Source organism: Pseudophryne corroboree, chromosome 4, assembly GCF_028390025.1.
Source record: "Pseudophryne corroboree isolate aPseCor3 chromosome 4, aPseCor3.hap2, whole genome shotgun sequence".
In the NCBI taxonomy this organism is placed as follows: domain Eukaryota; kingdom Metazoa; phylum Chordata; class Amphibia; order Anura; family Myobatrachidae; genus Pseudophryne; species Pseudophryne corroboree.
The window spans coordinates 251130926-251148107 of record NC_086447.1 but is presented as its reverse complement, the minus strand read 5'-3'; the positions used below and the strand labels follow the sequence as shown (position 1 = coordinate 251148107).

At 48.8% G+C, this 17182-nt stretch overlaps 1 protein-coding gene across 6 annotated transcripts in view; it reads right to left on the bottom strand.

Moving 5' to 3' along the window:
- Nucleotides 1-17182, bottom strand: part of RHBDD1 (rhomboid domain containing 1) — a 292572-nt gene that overhangs the window by 263598 nt on the left and 11792 nt on the right. The window contains exon 1 of one of the 6 annotated variants that reach the window (XM_063916023.1): nucleotides 11909-11969. The exons of the other annotated variants lie outside the window; for them this stretch is intronic. The gene's annotated coding sequence lies outside the window, so the exon portion shown is untranslated. Of the gene's footprint in view, nucleotides 1-11908; nucleotides 11970-17182 lie in introns of those variants that run through there. 6 annotated transcript variants of the gene reach the window in all.

The following is a 17182-nucleotide window of genomic DNA, read 5'->3' as shown; positions in this document are numbered from 1 at the left end:
AAACTAACCAGTTAACAGTATGAAAAAACAACATAGCATCAGTCGGAGACCGATGAAAACTATAACATAACCCTTATGTAAGCAAAACTATATACAAGTCTTCAAGAAGTATTCCGCACTTGGGACGGGCGCCCAGCATCCTCTACGGACTACGAGAAAAAGATTTACCGGTAGGTTTAAAATCTTATTTTCTCTTACGTCCTAGAGGATGCTGGGGACTCCGTAAGGACCATGGGGATTATACCAAAGCTCCCAAACGGGCGGGAGAGTGCGGATGACTCTGCAGCACCGATTGAGCAAACAGGAGGTCCTCCTCAGCCAGGGTATCAAACTTATAGAACTTTGCAAAGGTGTTTGAACCCGACCAAGTAGCAGCTCGGCACAGCTGTAGTGCCGAGACCCCTCGGGTAGCCGCCCATGACGAGCCCACCTTCCTAGTGGAATGGGCCTTGACCGATTTTGGTAACGGCAATCCAGCCGTCGCATGCGCCTGCTGAATCGTGTTACAGATCCAGCGAGCAATAGTCTGCTTTGAAGCAGGAGCGCCAACCTTGTTGGCTGCATACAGGACAAACAGTGCTTCTGTTTTTCTGACTCTAGCCGTTCTGGTCAGGTACATTTTCAAAGCCCTGACCACATCAAGGGACTCGGAATCCTCCAAGTCTCGTGTAGCCACAGGCACCACAATAGGTTGGTTCATATGAAAAGATGACACCACCTTAGGCAAAAATTGAGGACGGGTCCGCAATTCCGCTCTATCCATATGGAAAACTAGATAGGGGCTTTTATGAGACAAAGCCGCCAATTCCGACACTCGCCTAGCCGAAGCCAAGGCTAACAACATGACCACCTTCCAAGTGAGATATTTTAACTCCACCGTTTTAAGTGGTTCAAACCAGTGCGACTTAAGGAAACTCAACACCAAGGCGCCACCGGAGGTACAAAAGGAGGCTGAATATGCAGCACTCCCTTCACAAAAGTCTGTACTTCTGGGAGAGAAGCCAATTCTTTTTGAAAGAAAATGGATAAGGCCGAAATCTGAACCTTAATGGAGCCTAATTTTAGGCCCAAATTCACTCCAGTTTGTAGGAAGTGAAGGAAACGGCCCAGATGGAATTCTTCCGTAGGAGCATTCCTGGCCTCACACCAAGAAACATATTTTCGCCATATACGGTGATAATGTTTAGCTGTCACGTCCTTCCTAGCCTATATCAGAGTAGGAATGACCTCATCCGAATTCCCTTTTCCGCTAGGATCCAGCGTTCAACCGCCATGCCGTCAAACGCAGCCGCGGTAAGTCTTGGAACAGACAGGGCCCCTGTTGCAACAGGTCCTGTCTTAGAGGAAGAGGCCACGAATCTTCTGTGAGCATCTCCTGCAGATCCGGATACCAGGCCCTTCGCGGCCAATCTGGAACAATGAGAATTGTCTGTACTCCTCTTTTTCTTATTATTCTCAACACCTTTGGGATGAGAGGAAGAGGAGGAAACACATAGACCGACTGGAACACCCACGGTGTCACTAGGGCGTCCACAGCTACCGCCTGAGGGTCTCTTGACCTAGCGTAATACCTCTACAGCTTTTTGTTGAGGCGGGACGCCATCATGTCTATCTGGGGCAGTCCCCACTGACTTGCAATCTGTGCGAAGACTTCCTGATGAAGTCCCCACTCTCCTGGATGCAGGTCGTGTCTGCTGAGGAAGTCTGCTTCCCAGTTGTCCACTCCCGGAATGAACACTGCTGACAGTGCGCTTACATGATTTCCGCCCAGCGAAGAATCCTGGTGGCTTCCACCATTGCCACTCTGCTCCTTGTGCCGCCCTGGCGGTTTACATGAGCCACTGCAGTGATGTTGTCTGACTGGATCAGAACTGGTAATTTGCGAAGCAAGGTCTCCGCTTGACGAAGGGCGTTGTATATGGCCCTCAGCTCTAGGATGGTTGATGTGAAGACAAGTCTCTTGACTTGACCAAAGACCCTGGAAGTTTCTTCCTTGTGTGACTGCTCCCCAACCTCGGAGGCTCGCGTCCGTGGTCACCAGAACCCAGTCCTGAATGCTGAACCTGCGGCCCTCTAGAAGGTGAGCACTCTGCAGCCACCACAGGAGAGACACCCTGGCCCTGGAGGACAGGGTGATCAACTGATGAATCTGTAGATGTGACCCGGACCACTTGTCCAGTAGGTCCCATTGGAAGGTCCTCGCATGGAACCTGCCGAATGGAATGGCCTCGTAAGATGCCACAATCTTTCCCAGGACTCGAGTGCAGTGATGCACTGACACCTGTTTTCGTTTCAATAGGTTCCTGACCAGAGTCATGAGTTCTTGAGCCTTTTCCATTGGAAGATAAACCCTTTTCTGGTCCGTATCCAGAATCATGCCCAAGAAGGTCAGACGAGTCATAGGAACCAGCTGCGACTTCGGGATATTGAGAATCCAGCCGTGTTGCTGTAACACCTTCAGTGAAAGTGACACGCTGTTCAGTAACTGCTCTCATGATCTCGCTTTTATGAGGAGATCGTCCAAGTACGGGATAATTGTGACACCCTGCTTGCGCAGGAGCACCATCATTTCCGCCATTACCTTGGTGAAAATTCTCGGGGCCGTGGAAAGCCCAAACGGCAACGTCTGAAATTGGTAATGACAATCCTGTACTGCAAATCTCAGGTACGCCTGATGAGGTGGATATATGGGAACATGAAGGTATGCATCCTTTATGTCCAGAGATACCATAAAATCCCCCCCTTCCAGGCTGGCGATGACCGCCCTGAGCGATTCCATCTTGAACTTGAACCTTTTCAAGTATAGGTTCAGGGATTTTAAATTTAAAATGGGTCTGACCGAACCGTCCGGTTTCGGGACTACAAACAGGGTTGAGTAATATCCCCTCCCTTGTTGAAGTAGGGGAACCTTGACCACCACTTGTTGAAGATACAATTTGTGAATTGCATTTAACACTATCTACCTTTCTGGGGGAGAAGTCGGCATTGAGGACAGCAGCAGATTACAGCTACTACTGTGGACAAAGAATCAGAACAGTCCTGTATGCTGTCCATATGAAATTTGGATTGTCTTGCACTGAATGCTATATCGAGTTAAATACTGAGACTTTTAATTGATTTATAGGGACTCCATCCCAACTTCTACTTTTCTTCAGTCAGAGAGTTTTTGTTCTTACATATAAAAATTTTGGAATTTCATACATGAGGACTACTGACTACAGTGGCTCTCTGATCTTCATCTGATGCGCTAGGTTGTATGTATCGGTGCCATATTTTTCTTTTCACGTTTGTCTCATTTTTGGGGGGTGGAGGTATTGACAGGGAGTTACCTCTGAGTCACCTTGATACGTCACCAAGTTGCTCAAAAAGTGCGCACTCAACATAGGATCTATATTTTATTTGTCTTGTAATATCCCCTCCCTTGTTGAAGTAGGGGAACCTTGACCACCACTTGTTGAAGATACAATTTGTGAATTGCATTTAACACTATCTCCCTTTCTGGGGGAGAAGTTGGCAGGGCCGATTTGAAAAACCGGCGAGGAGGCACATCTTCGAATTCCAGCTTGTAACCCTGAGAAACAATATCTATTGTCCAGGGATCCACCTGTGAGTGAACCCAGATGTGGCTGAAAATTCGAAGACGTGCCCCCACTGGGGCGGACTCCCTTAGCGGAGCCCCAGAGTCATGCGGTGGATTTTGTAGAGGCCGGGGAGGATTTCTGTTCCCGGGAACTAGCTGTGTTGTGCAGCTTTTTCCCTCTGCCCTTACCTCTAGCAAGAAAGGACGCACCTTGTACTCTCTTGTTTCTTTGTGACCGAAAGGACTGCATTTGATAATGTGGTGCTTTCTTAGGCTGTGAGGGAATATAAGGCAAAAAATTTGATTTACCAGCTGTAGCTGTGGAGACCAGGTCCGAGAGACCTTCCCCAAACAATTATTCACCCCTGTAAGGTAAAACCTCCATATGCCTCTTTGAGTCGGCATCACCTGTCCATTGCCGGGTCCATAGGACTCGTCTAGCAGAAATCGACATAGCGTTGATTCTAGAACCCAGTAGACCAATGTCTCTGTGTCTCTCATATATAAGACAGCATCTTTTATATGTCCTAGGGTCAATAAGATGGTATCCTTATCCAGGGTTTCAATTTCCGCTGATAAGGTATCTGTCCATGCTGCTACAGCGCTACACACCCAAGCCGACGCAATAGCCAGTCTGAGTAAGGTACCCGAATGTGTGTAAATGGACTTCAAGGTAACCTCCTGCTTGCAATCAGCAGGATCCCTGAGGGTAGCCGTATCCTGGGATGGCAGCGCTACCTTTTTGGATAAGCGTGTCAACGCTTTGTCCACCCTAGGGGAGGATTCCCACCGTATCCTGTCCGTTGGCGGGAAAGGATACGCCATAAGAATCCTTTTGGGAATCTGCAGTTTTTTGTCTGGAGATTCCCAAGCTTTTTCACATAACTCGTTCAGCTCATGTGAGGGAGGAAAGGTTACCTCAGGTTTCTTTCCCTTATACATGTGTACCCTCGTGTCAGGGACAGGGGGTTCCTCTGTGATATGCAAAACATCTTTTATTGCAATAATCATATATCGAATACATTTATCCAATTTTGGCTGTAACTTTGCACCATCGTAGTCGACACTGGAGTCAGAATCCGTGTCGGTATCTGTATCTACTATTTGGGATAGTGGGCGCTTTTGAGACCCCGAAGGTCCCTGCGACATAGGGACAGACATGGGTTGACTCCCTGGCTGTTCCCTAGCTTCCGTGCAATAAATTTACATTAGCACTTAAAACATTCCACATATCCATCCAGTCAGGTGTCGGCGTTGTCGACGGAGACAGCACATTCATTTGCTCCTCCTCCTCCTCCCTAGGAAAGCCTTCTACCTCAGACATGTCGACACACGCGTACCGACAAACCACACACTCAGGGAATCCTCTTATCTGAAGACAGTTCCCCCACAAGGCCCTTTGGAGAGACAGAGAGAGAGTATGCCAGCACACACCCAGCGCTATATGACCCAGGAAAAAACACACACAATATGTCTACCTAGATAGCGCTGTATGTATTTTGCGCCAAATATGTGCCCCCCCCCTTCTTTAAAACCCTCTTTCACCGTGGATAAGCAGGGGAGAGTCCGGGGAGCTTCCTCTCAGCGCTGTGCTGTGTAGAAAATGGCGCTGGTGAGTGCTGAGGAAGAAGCCCCGCCCCCTCGGCGGCAGGCTTCTGTCCCGCTCAAATATCTAAAAACCTTGCTGGGGCTCTTTATATATACAGTGCCCAGCTGTATATATATACTTTTGCCAGACAACAAGGTTTATTGCTGCCCAGGGCGCCCCCTCTGCGCCCTGCAACCTTACAGTGACTGCCGTTTGTGTGTGCTGTGTGGGAGCAATGGCGCACAGCGTTACTGCTGTGCGTTACCTCAGTGAAGATCTTAAGTCTTCTGCCGCCTCTGAAGTCTTCTTTCTTCTCATATTCACCCGGCTTCTATCTTCCAGCTCTGCGAGGAGGACGGCGGCGCGGCTCTGGGACGGACGGCGAGGGTGAGACCTGCGTACCGATCCCTCTGGAGCTAATGGTGTCCAGTAGCCTAAGAAGCAGAGTCTTGAAACTCACAGAAGTAGGTCTGCTTCTCTCCCCTCAGTCCCTCGATGCAGGGAGTCTGTTGCCAGCAGGCTCCCTGAAAATAAAAAACCTAACAAATATACTTTCTGACAGGAAACTCAGGAGAGCTCCCTGAAATGCACCCAGTCTCCTCTGGGCACAGTAGTAAACTGAGGTCTGGAGAAGGGGCATAGAGGGAGGAGCCAGTGCACACCCATACCTAAAGTCTTTCTTAAAGTGCCCATGTCTCCTGCGGAGCCAGTCTATCCCCACGGTCCTTACGGAGTCCCCAGCATCCTCTAGGATGTAAGAGAAATTTAGACGTTACCCCCTTCCTAGCCTGTATCAGGGTAGAAATGACCTCACTCGGGATACCCCTCCGAGCTAAGATCTGGCGTTCAACCGCCATGCCGTCAAACGTAGCCGTGGTAAGTCTTGATAAGCGAACGGCCCCTTCAGTAGCAGATCCTTCCGAAGAGGTAACGGCCTTGGATCTTCCAGCAGAAGATAAAGTAGATCCGCGTACCAAGCCCTCCTTGGCCAGTCCGGAACAATGAGGATTGCCAGAACCTCTGTTCTTCTTACCAGTTGAAGAACTTTTGGTATCAGATGAAGTGGAGGGAACACATACACTGACGTGAAAACCCACGGTGTTACCAGTGCGTCCACCGCCACTGCCTGTGGGTCTCTCAACCTGGAACAGTACCTCCGCAGCTCCTTGTTGAGACGGGAGGCCATCATGTCTATGTGAGGAACCCCCCACCAACCGGTTACCTCCTCGAACACCTCCGGATGGAGGACCCACTCTCCGGGATGGAGGATCGTGTCTGCTGAGGAAGTCTGCTTCACAGTTGTCTACACCCGGAATGAAAATTGCTGACATCGCCACCACGTGCCTTTCTGCCCAGAGGAGGATTTTTGACACCTCTGACATGGCAGCCCTGCTCTTCGTTCCGCCTTGTCGGTTTATGTAGGCCACTGTGGTCACGTTGTCTGACTGCACCTGAACAGCCCGATCCTGTAGAAGGTGTGCTGCTTGCAGAAGGCTGTTGTACCCGGCTCTTAGTTCCAGAAATTTTATCGGGAGAAGGGATTCTTGATCCGACCACCGTCCTTGGAAGGTTTCCCCTTGAGTGACTGCTCCCCAACCTCTTAGACTTGCATCTGTGGTTAGAAGGATCCAGTCCTGAACTCCGAACCTTCGGCGTTCCAGAAGGTGAGGCAGTTGTATCCACCAGAGGAGCGAAATCCTGTCTTTCGGAGACAGACGGATCCTCTGGTGCATGTGTAGGTGAGATCCCGACCACTGGTCCAAGAGATCCAGCTGAAAGGATCAAGCATGAAACCTTCCGTATTGTAGAGCCTCGTAGGAGGCAACCATCTTCCCCAGAAGGCGGATGCACTGATGAACCGAGACCCGGGTAGGCTTTAAAACATCCCGGACTATAGATTGAATCACCAATGCTTTCTCCACCGGCAGAAACACCCTCTGCACTTCCATGTCTAGGATCATTCCCAGGAAAGATAGCCTCCTTGTCGGCTCCAGATGAGACTTTGGAAGGTTCAGGATCCAACCGTGCTCCTTGAGCAGATGTGTCGTGAAAGCAATGGATCGCAACAACTTCTCCCTGGACGACGCCTTGATCCAGATACGTAATTATGTTCACCCCTTGCTTGCGCAGGAGAACCATCATCTCCGCCATCACCTTGGTGAAGACCCTCGGTGCTGTGGAGAGGCCAACCGGCAGCGCCTGAAACTGATAATGATCATCCAACAGTGCAAACCGGAGATATGCCTGATGTGGAGACCAGATGGGAACGTGGAGGTACGCATCCTTGATATCCAGGGACACCAGGAACTCCCCCTCAGTCAGACCTGAGATGACAGCTCTCAGAGACTCCATTTTGGATTTGAACTCCCTGAGATAGGGGTTCAAAGATTTTAAGTTCAGAATTGGCCGTACCGAACCATCCAGCTTCGGTACCACGAAAAGGTTCGAATAGTAACCTTTGTTCCACTTATGAGGTGGAACTGGAACAATGACCCTGGACACCACCAATTTTTGGATAGCATCCAGAAGAATTGTTCTGTCTGCCAGCAGAGCTGGCAAGCCTGACTTGAAGAAACGGTGAGGCGGGAGATCCAGGCCCGACGACACCCAGACGTGGCTGAAATGCCGGAGTCTTGCCCCCACTTGACCTTCCTCCAGGCCTAGCTGTCCACCATCATGCGGAGGACTTTGGGGTATCAGAAGCGGGCTTCTGGTTCTGGGAGCCAGCGGGAGCAGGCTTCTTTCCTTTAGCACGACCACCTCTGAAGAAGGTGTTCGAAGGCTTGTTCTTTCTGGGCCTCGCGGGTGCAGCTGAGGGGAGAAAAGGAGACTTACCCGCTGTAGCCGTGGCAATCCACGCATCTAGCGCCTCCCCAAAGAGAGCCTGACCTGTATAAGGTTAGACCCTTCACACTTTTCTTGGATTCCGCGTCCGCAGACCATTGGCGTAGCCAGAGACCCCTGCGAGCCGAGACGGACATGGGGAAGATCCCCGCAGCCATGGAGCCCAGGTTCTTCAGGGAATCTACCAGGAACCCTGCAGAATCCTGAATATTACGTAAAAATAAATCAAAGTCACCTCTATCCAGCGTAGTCGATTCCTCCTGCAGAGTGATTGACCACCTGGCAATAGCTTTTGCAATACAAGCACAGGCTATAGTATGCAGCAATATAGCCCCTGAAGCCGTGTAAATGGATTTTAGCGTATCATCCACCTTTCGATCAGCCGGGTCTTTCAACGCAGTGGATCCCGAGACTGGTAGCACCACCTGTTTGGACAGCCTAGAGACAGAGGCGTCGACTATCGGCGGGGACTCCCATTTTTACCTATCTTCCTCTGGGAAGGGAAAAGCAACCAAGACCCTCTTAGGGATCTGGGATTTCTCTTCCGGATTTTCCCAGGCTTTTTCAAAGATAGCATTTAATTCTTTGGATGCTGGGAAGGTGAGGGGGGGCTTTTTATTGTCTGTGAAAAAGGCCTCCTCAACCTGCTCAGATGCTGTGTCAGTAATGTGTAGCACATCCCGTACAGCTTCAATCATCAACTGCAGCCCCTTAGCAAGTGATGCCATCCCCCTCGACACATCCCCGTCACCAGTGTCACAATCAGTGTCCGTGTCATCCTGCATAAGTTTGGCAAGTGCACGTTTTTGAAAATGTACCGCAGTGGACCCCGAGGAAGCAGTATCAGACCATACGACCATAGAGGATTGCAGAACTTGAGTGGCATGCTCAGTCCTAGCAACCCTATCAGAAATCTGAGAAATAGTCCCCCTCAGAGAGGCTAACCATTCTGGTTCTCTAGCTGGGATCTGTGCTACAACAGTGCTATCCTAATTACATGGTTTGGAGTCTTCCTGGGAAGATAAATCCTCTGCATCATATGAAACAGTGTCCCTAGACATGTTGCACATACACTCCAAACACCCCACAAACACACAGGGTACTGGGTAGACAGAGTTTCCCCCCCAAGAATGGCAGAGAGACACAGAGATTGGAGCCAACCCACACACAGCGCTATTAGAGGTATAGGGAGACCCCAGACCAGCGCTGACTGTGTCCCTTAATAGGTGACACAGTCTTTACACAGCCTCCCCTCCCTTCTACAACCCTCTGGTACCGTACAGATAGCTGGAGGTGCTCTGGAGGGACCTGTTCATCCACTGGCAGTGAGCTGCAGGCAGGAAAATGGCGCTGAACGCTGCTGGGTCAGCTCTGAGGAGAAGCTCCGCCCCCCTAATGGCGCTGTCTTCCCGCTCTTAGAAGATTATACTGGCCTGAGGATTTTGTGCTGGCTTGGATCCGCAGACCCCGACAGGCTTGTTTTGGTCAGTGTAGGGTCAGGTGCTGGCTCAGGGTGCCCCTCACAGCGCCGCACCGCAGTACCGCTGAGCCATCCAGGACCGCGGTTAATACCGCGCTCCTACCCTTAAGCCGCCTTCTTCACACTGACCCCCCGCTTGTAAGGGGGGACAGTGACTCACTCACCACTTTCAGCTCTGTAAGGGGGTGGCGGCTGGTTGCCAGGGTGAGCGTTCCCCTGTGGCGGGGCGCGATCTGTCCCCTCTGGAGCTCAATGTCCATTCAGCAGAGTCAGTGGCTCAAGACCCCGCAGGGCGGACACTGCTCCCCCCTCAGTCCCTCGATGCAGGTAGGCTGTCGCCAGCAGCCTCCTGTGAAGAAAAAAAACTCTAAAATAAAACTTTACCAGGAAAGCTCAGGAGAGCTCCCCTAGCTGTGACCGGCTCCTCCGGGCACATTTTCTAAACTGAGTCTGGTAGGAGGGGCATAGACGGAGGAGCCAGCCCACACTATTAAACTCTTAAAGTGCCAATGGCTCCTGGTGGACCCGTCTATACCCCATGGTACTAATATGGACCCCAGCCAGCATCCTCTAGGACGTAACAGAAATATTGTTTCCACAGTCCAACTCCAAATCAGGCCATCTGTATTTCATATAATATACACTTCTTTATGTGGATCCACTAAAACCTTTTATGTGGGCTAACATACCCTTCCATTTGAACTCCAAGCAGAACTAATCACAGTAGACTACTTTGTCCAAGAGTGATGGCTGTTCTGGAGAGTGGTGGCAGATGCAGTACAATAAAGAGTGTATGGTCAGACCCGTTTGCATGCTAGCTTTTTTTGCAGCGGTGCGATCGGGTCTGAACTGTGCATGCGTATGCTCCGCAATACGCAGGCGCGTCGGCCATCAGCGACGGGGATCGCCGGACAGCGACGGATTTAACAAAGAAATCGATCGCACCGGCGATCGCAAGAAGATTGACAGGAAGAAGCCGTTTGTGGGTGTCAATTGACCGTTTTTAAGGAGTGTCCGGGAGAACGCAGGAGTGTCCAGCCGTTTTAAGGGAGGGTTCCTGACGTCGGCTCCAGGCCGGATCGTCGCAGCAGCTAAGTCCTGAGCTGTGTAGAGACTGCACAAACTTTTGTATGTGCAGCTCTCTGCACATGCATTCGCACCCCTGCAAAGCGATTACCCCCTCCCCCTGTAGGCGGCAACCACCTAATCGTAGCACTGCAAAAAAAAGCATGCGTGCGATCTGGTCTGAATCACCCCCTATGGGGGTAATTCAGAGTTGATCGTAGCAGCAAATTTTTTAACAGATGGGCAAACCATGTGCACAGCAGGGGGGGCAGATATAACATGTGCAGAGAGAGTTAGATTTGGGTTATATATTGTTTCTGTGCAGGGTAAATACTGGTTGCTTTATTTGTATACTGCAAATCTACCAAATCTAACTCTCTCTGCACGTTATATCTGCCCCCCCCCCCCCCCCCCTGCCCCGCAGTACACATGGTTTTGCCCATCTGCTAACAAATTTGCTGCTACAATCAGGTCTGAATTAGGCCCTATGTATGTGGGATAGGTATACAGTTAAGGCTATGGGGAGGTGTATGGTGTTATTATGGAGAATATGAGCTTACAAAGAAGCATCTTAGTTATTATAATGCAGATGAGCCTATATAAAGCAATATGGCGGCATCTCCTATGGGATACACTCAGCATTTTGATTGTCACATGCTGCCATTTTGCGAAATTAGAATTTTAGGTTTAGGATTAGAGTTAGGGTACTTACTGCCAGACGACCTTTTCCTTTTAGAATGTAAGCTCGTGCCCTCCTTCCACTTGTATCATCTCTCACCTTTGGTCCATTATACCTTAGGCAACTAGCATATACTAGAATTGTGCCTTCATGTGTAATTATATTTATATGCTGCTGTGTACACTTTGTGTACCCTATTTTTTTATCTTTGCTGTGATAGTACTGTGGAAACTGTTACCTCATAAATAAATGCTAATAATAATAATAATAATAATAAATAAAATAATAACTATTAGCTGTTATGCCTGGTGTTTTTACTCTCTCTGTCGTCTCTTGTCTCTCCCTCTCTTACTCCAGCTCTCCTTTCCTGCTCTGCCTCTTCCCCATTGCTCTCCTCTCCCTATAGGGCAGGCTTAATTAAGCGTGGAAGCCGGAGCCCTTTCCAGTGGCTGCAGCATTTTACCTACAGAAGACAGACTCTCTCTTCCTTTTTTAGGCTGTTTTTTCTCTTTAACTACTCTGCCCTCCAAAGATGCAGCCACTGGCTTCAGCACGCCCAGAAAATGGGGCCGTCATGCCCCATTTTCTGTAACACTGTCTGTCACCACCTCCTAAACATGTATGCATATAGTCAATATGCATCTAATATATACGTTATGGTTAAGAACTTACCGTTGATAACCGTATTTCTCCTAAGTCCACAGGTTCCACAGGATAACAATGGGATATGATGGAGCGACAGCGGATTGGCACCAAATGATCAAAAGCTTTCTGGCCTCCCAGGTTGCAACATGCCCGTCCATATATCCCGCCCACTGGCTCAGGCAAATCAGTTGTATTCCAAAGCACAAGGCAGGAGCATCATGTAGAGCCCTAATCAGACGAGAAGAACACACATGCACACCCTTCCATACAAGAAGGAAGCGGTTAGTGAGTAGAAGGATCCTCAAATCAGGTGCGTCAGGGTGGGATCCCTGTGGACTTAGAAGAAATACCGTTATCAACGGTAAGTTCTTACCATAACGTATATTTCTCCGGCAGGGTCCACAGGTTATCCACAGGATAACAATGGTATTTCGCAAAGCAATTTAGTGGTGGGGACGCTCCTGATTGGACAAGAGAACCCTACACCCGAATTCAGCATCATGAGAGGCAAAGGTATCCAAGGCATAATGTCTAATGAATGTGTTAATGGAAGACTATGCGGCTGCCTTACATATCTGTTCTGCTGAAGCACCATGCTGTGCTGCCCATGAAGGACCTACCTTACGAGTAGAGTGAGCAGAGACATTAGCCAGAACCGGGAGATCAGCTTGAGAATATGCTTCTGAAATAGTCATTCGAAGCCATCTTGACAGCGTCTGTTTAGTAGCAGGCTTGTGAAATCCGTAGAGAATGAAGAGAGAATCTGTCTTTCTGATGGCACTGGTACGATCCACGTAGATCCTTAATGCCCGGACTACGTCCAGCGATGCATTTCCCGCAGAAAGTCCCGATACCTGAAAAGCCGGTACTACAATTTCTTCATGAAGGTGGAATTTAGACACCACCTTCTGAAAGTCCCATCTCACAGACAAGGCGTCCACAAAGATCGCTCCCGGATCCTTTGTTCTTGACCCGTATGCGGGCACTTTGTTGTTCAGACTGGATGCCGTGAGATCTATCTCTGGCAACCCCCATTTGTCTACTAGAGTCTGAAAGACCTCCAGGTGTAGAGCCCATTCGCTTGCTTGAATGGTGTGTCGACTGAGAAAGTCCGCTTCCCAGTTTAGGACTCCCGGAACGAACACTGCGGACAAGGTTGGAAGATGGAGTTCTGCCCACTTTAGTATGTGACTTACCTCCTTCATTGCATTTTGGCTGCGAGTTCCTCCCTTATGGTTGAGGCACGCTACTGCTGTCGCATTGTTCGAGCGGATCTGGACTGGTTTTCCTTGAAGAATGTCCTTTGCCTGACTCAGTGCCATGTATATGGCCCGACGCTCTAACACGTTTATTGGCAGGCAACTTTCTTCTCTGGTCCATTGTCCCTGGAACCATAATTTTCCAAACACTGCTCCCCAGCCCTGAAGACTGGCATCTGTTGTCAGGATCTCCCAATCTGATATCCAAAAGTGTCTCCCCTTGTCTAGATGGGATGTCTGTAGCCACCAGGCTAATGACTTTCTTGCCTTTACTGGAAGTACCATAGTCTGTTTCTTTATTGTCTGATGTAGTCCATTCCATCTGGCCAGAATCAGACGCTGCAGGGGTCTTCAGTGGAATTGTGCATATTCCACCAAGTCGAATGTTGACACCATCAAACCCATCACTCGCATTGCTGTGTGAATGGATACCTTTTGACTGTGTAACAAGTCCTGAATCGTTTACTGTACCTTGGATATCTTGTTTCGAGGTAAAAATATTTTCTGCAGACCTGAATCCAGTACAGCCCCCAAGCGAGTCATCCGTTGTGACGGCACCAAAGATGATTTTGCACAATTTATGAGCCACCCGTGTCTCTGCAGACATGTTACTGTCTGTTGGAGATGGCACAGGAGCAATTCCTGTGACTGTGCCAGGATTAAAAGGTCATCAAGGTATGGAAAAATTCTTATCCCCTGCTTGCGGAGATAAGCTGCCATAACCACCATAATCTTGGTAAATACTCTGAGGGCTGTGGCTAACCCAAAGGGTAGGGCTTAGAACTGAAAATGCTGCTGGAGCTTGGCGAACCTGAGATAACACTGATGGGACATTGCTATAGGAACATGTAGGTAAGCATCCTGAATATCCAGGGATACCATATAATCGCCTGGTTCCATGGCCAAAACTATGGAGCGTAACGTCTCCATGTGGAACCTCGGTACCCAAATATATTTGTTTAGCATTTTAAGATTGAGAATGGGCCGAAATGACCCATTTGGGTTCTGAACCATAAACAGGTTGGAGTAAAAACCCTGTTCTGGTTGTGCAGGGGGTACTGGAATGACTACTCCTGACTGAAGCCATTTCTGAACTGCTTCTTGTAAAGCCGTGGCCTTCGTCTCAAAAAACATGACCTAGAGATACCGCTTTTTGCCCCCAGGCATCTGTTATAGACTGTCGCCAGATCTGTGCAAACTGAAGAAGTCGGCCCCCTACCCTGGGGTCCCCCAGGAGGAGGCCTGCACCATCAGGCTGATGGCTTAACTTCTGGTTTAGAAGCTGGCCCTCTGGTAGCCCAATGCTTTTTTGGCTTACCAAACTTACTGTATTGGGGCTGCTTACGATCACTTTTTCCCTTTGCTTTTCCTTGAGACCGAAAGGGCCAGAAAACCGGACCCCTAGATTTGGAGTTATATGTGGAAGAAAACCTGACCTTCTTGGAGTCTGCTTCCGACTCTAGAATATCTGTCAATTCTTTACCAAACAGAATATTTCCAGAAAAGGGCAAAAATTCCCAAACCTTCTTAGATTCTGAATCAGCTTTCCACGTATGTAACCAAACTGCTCTGCGAGCAGCAATTGTTGAGGCTGATGCCCTAGAAGCAATAGTACCCATATCTAATGCAGCTTCTTCCAAGAATACTGCAGCCTGTTTAATATGAGCTATAAACTGATGAAAAATCACCTTCCAATGCATCAGCCAAGGCAGTCACTGCCTTTGCCATCCAAGCTGAAGCCATGGCTGGCCTTATGACTGCTCCAGACAGGGAAAATATGGTCTTTAGAAAACTATCCACTCTCCTATCCGTGACATCATTTAATGATGTTGACGGCGAAGGCAATATAGATTTTCGCATTAGTCGAATCACATGCGTATCTACTTTAGAAGCCAACTCACTTTTTAAACAGTCCCCGGCTGGAAAAGGATAATTGGAATCTCATTTTTTGGGAATTCTACATTTTTTATTGGGTGTTGCCCAAGCCTCTTCCATGATTTCCGTCAGCTGGTCTGACCCTGGAAACGCAGTCTTAACTGTTTTGGGACGTTTAAACACAGGTGCCTTGGTTTTTAACACAGGCTCTGCTGAATCTTCTAAGGATAGAATGGCCTTCATTGCTCTAATTAATTCAGCTATATCCACTGAGCTGAGACCTTCTTCCTCCTCTTCGTATGACGAAGTAGAGTAAACTGAGCTTTCATCTTCCGATGAATCGTCATGTGTAGCCTGTGAAGGTGAAGATTTACTTACCATCGGTTTATCATGGTTGTTTCATTTGAGAAGCTGCTGGGGCAAATGATATACCATAGGTAGGGTGCTGCATCTATGGGTACCCCATTCCTGGTACCGAAGCTGTAGGAATTATCTGTTCAGCTATACTGGACAAAGTCTGTGCAAACATAGCCCAAGGTAGATCCATCTGTACCTGACATTGTACAGGGATCTGCCTTGTATTCTGCTCAAAAGCAAAACAATTTGCACATAAACCATCCTGAACCAGATCCTGAGAGGATAATAAAGTTTTGCAAGACAAATATGATGAGTGTTGGTATTACTGTAAGTGTACCTTCGTCACCTTTGCCGCTCTTAGACATGATAAATAATCAGCACAATTTGTGACTGTAATCACTTTAACCTTCTAAAGTGATACCAATCTGACCCTACCCATGCACCAGCATTGAGGATCAGAAAAAACAACTGACAAACATATATTAAAGTCAGCAATCACACTAGCAGTCAGTCACATGTTATGTATTAGTCATATGAGCACATCATCAGCTACAAACACTTTTTTAAGTATGTAGGCGAACATTTACTGAATCATGTATAAACAGATCTAATGTATTCAGATGCAATGCGAAGAAAACCACAGTAAATGTATACAGACTCAAATGCAATAGGCACACTTATCTTAGCTATTCATACTGAAAAAGTAGATAGAAATTTAGTGCTTTATAGCCCGAACTCAGTAGAGTGGGATACAGGGAGACTCACCTCGCTTCCAAGATCGATCAATACGTTAGTGAACACTGAGTGGATCCAGACACTACTAGTGTACACTGCCGCTCCAGGAACCTATAGTGAACACAGACGCTTAGTGAACACCGACGCACCGGTCACACAGCCTCCTATGCTGCGAACGAATCTCCTCGTGGTAGCCCTCAGTGAACACAGACGCACTGGTCACACAGCCGCCTATGCTGCGACCGGGTCCCGTCGTGGTAGCGTCTGAGACGGAAGTGAGGAAACAGTTCATGGCGGGAGACTCGGCGGAAACTGGTCATGAACCGGGGGGAAGGGCGACCAGGAGAGCGCCTGACTCCCCCTGCTGACATCAACCCTAGGGATCGCGGCCTCATGCTATTCCTGGAGCCTATGATCCCTAAGGCCTAGCACTGGAGCACCCGTGGTGGCGGAGCGTCAGCTACTGTTTGGTAGTCTCCTTCCCAAAACAGTGCGGCTGTGTCCGTATTCCCCTTCTAAGCGAACCGATGCCTTATCTTCTCCCCGTGCTCCGGCCACAGCCTGGTAGCGTCTGATGGACCTGCTAGTATATCCGACACAGGCGCCCGCCGAAACAGCACTGTACTCGTGGGCAAGCGTTGTTGCGACCCGGCGGAGAGTTGTTGGAGCAACTCTTTCTAATATGCGTATAAGACGCTGTTTAGAAAAGTCACTCAAAAAACTAGTAAGACTATATTAATAAAATAAGAAAGCGTTGGGCTGCTAAAAAAACAGCAGCCCTCTGACCATGGTCCGGCTCCTGCTGCACCAAACAAAAAAAATGATTTGTCCGAGCCAGTGGGCGGGATATATGGATGGGCCCGTTGCATCCTGGGAGGCCAGAAAGCTTTTGATCGTTTGGTGTCAATCCGCTGTCGCTCCATCATATCCCATTGTTATCCTGTGGATAACCTGTGGACCCTGCCGGAGAAAATAAGCATGAGTTAGAGAGGTTGAATGGTGACTGTAACCCCTTAATTATTGGTAATGAATATCCAGATGTCCAGACCCACCTGACTGGCACACAGGAACTGCT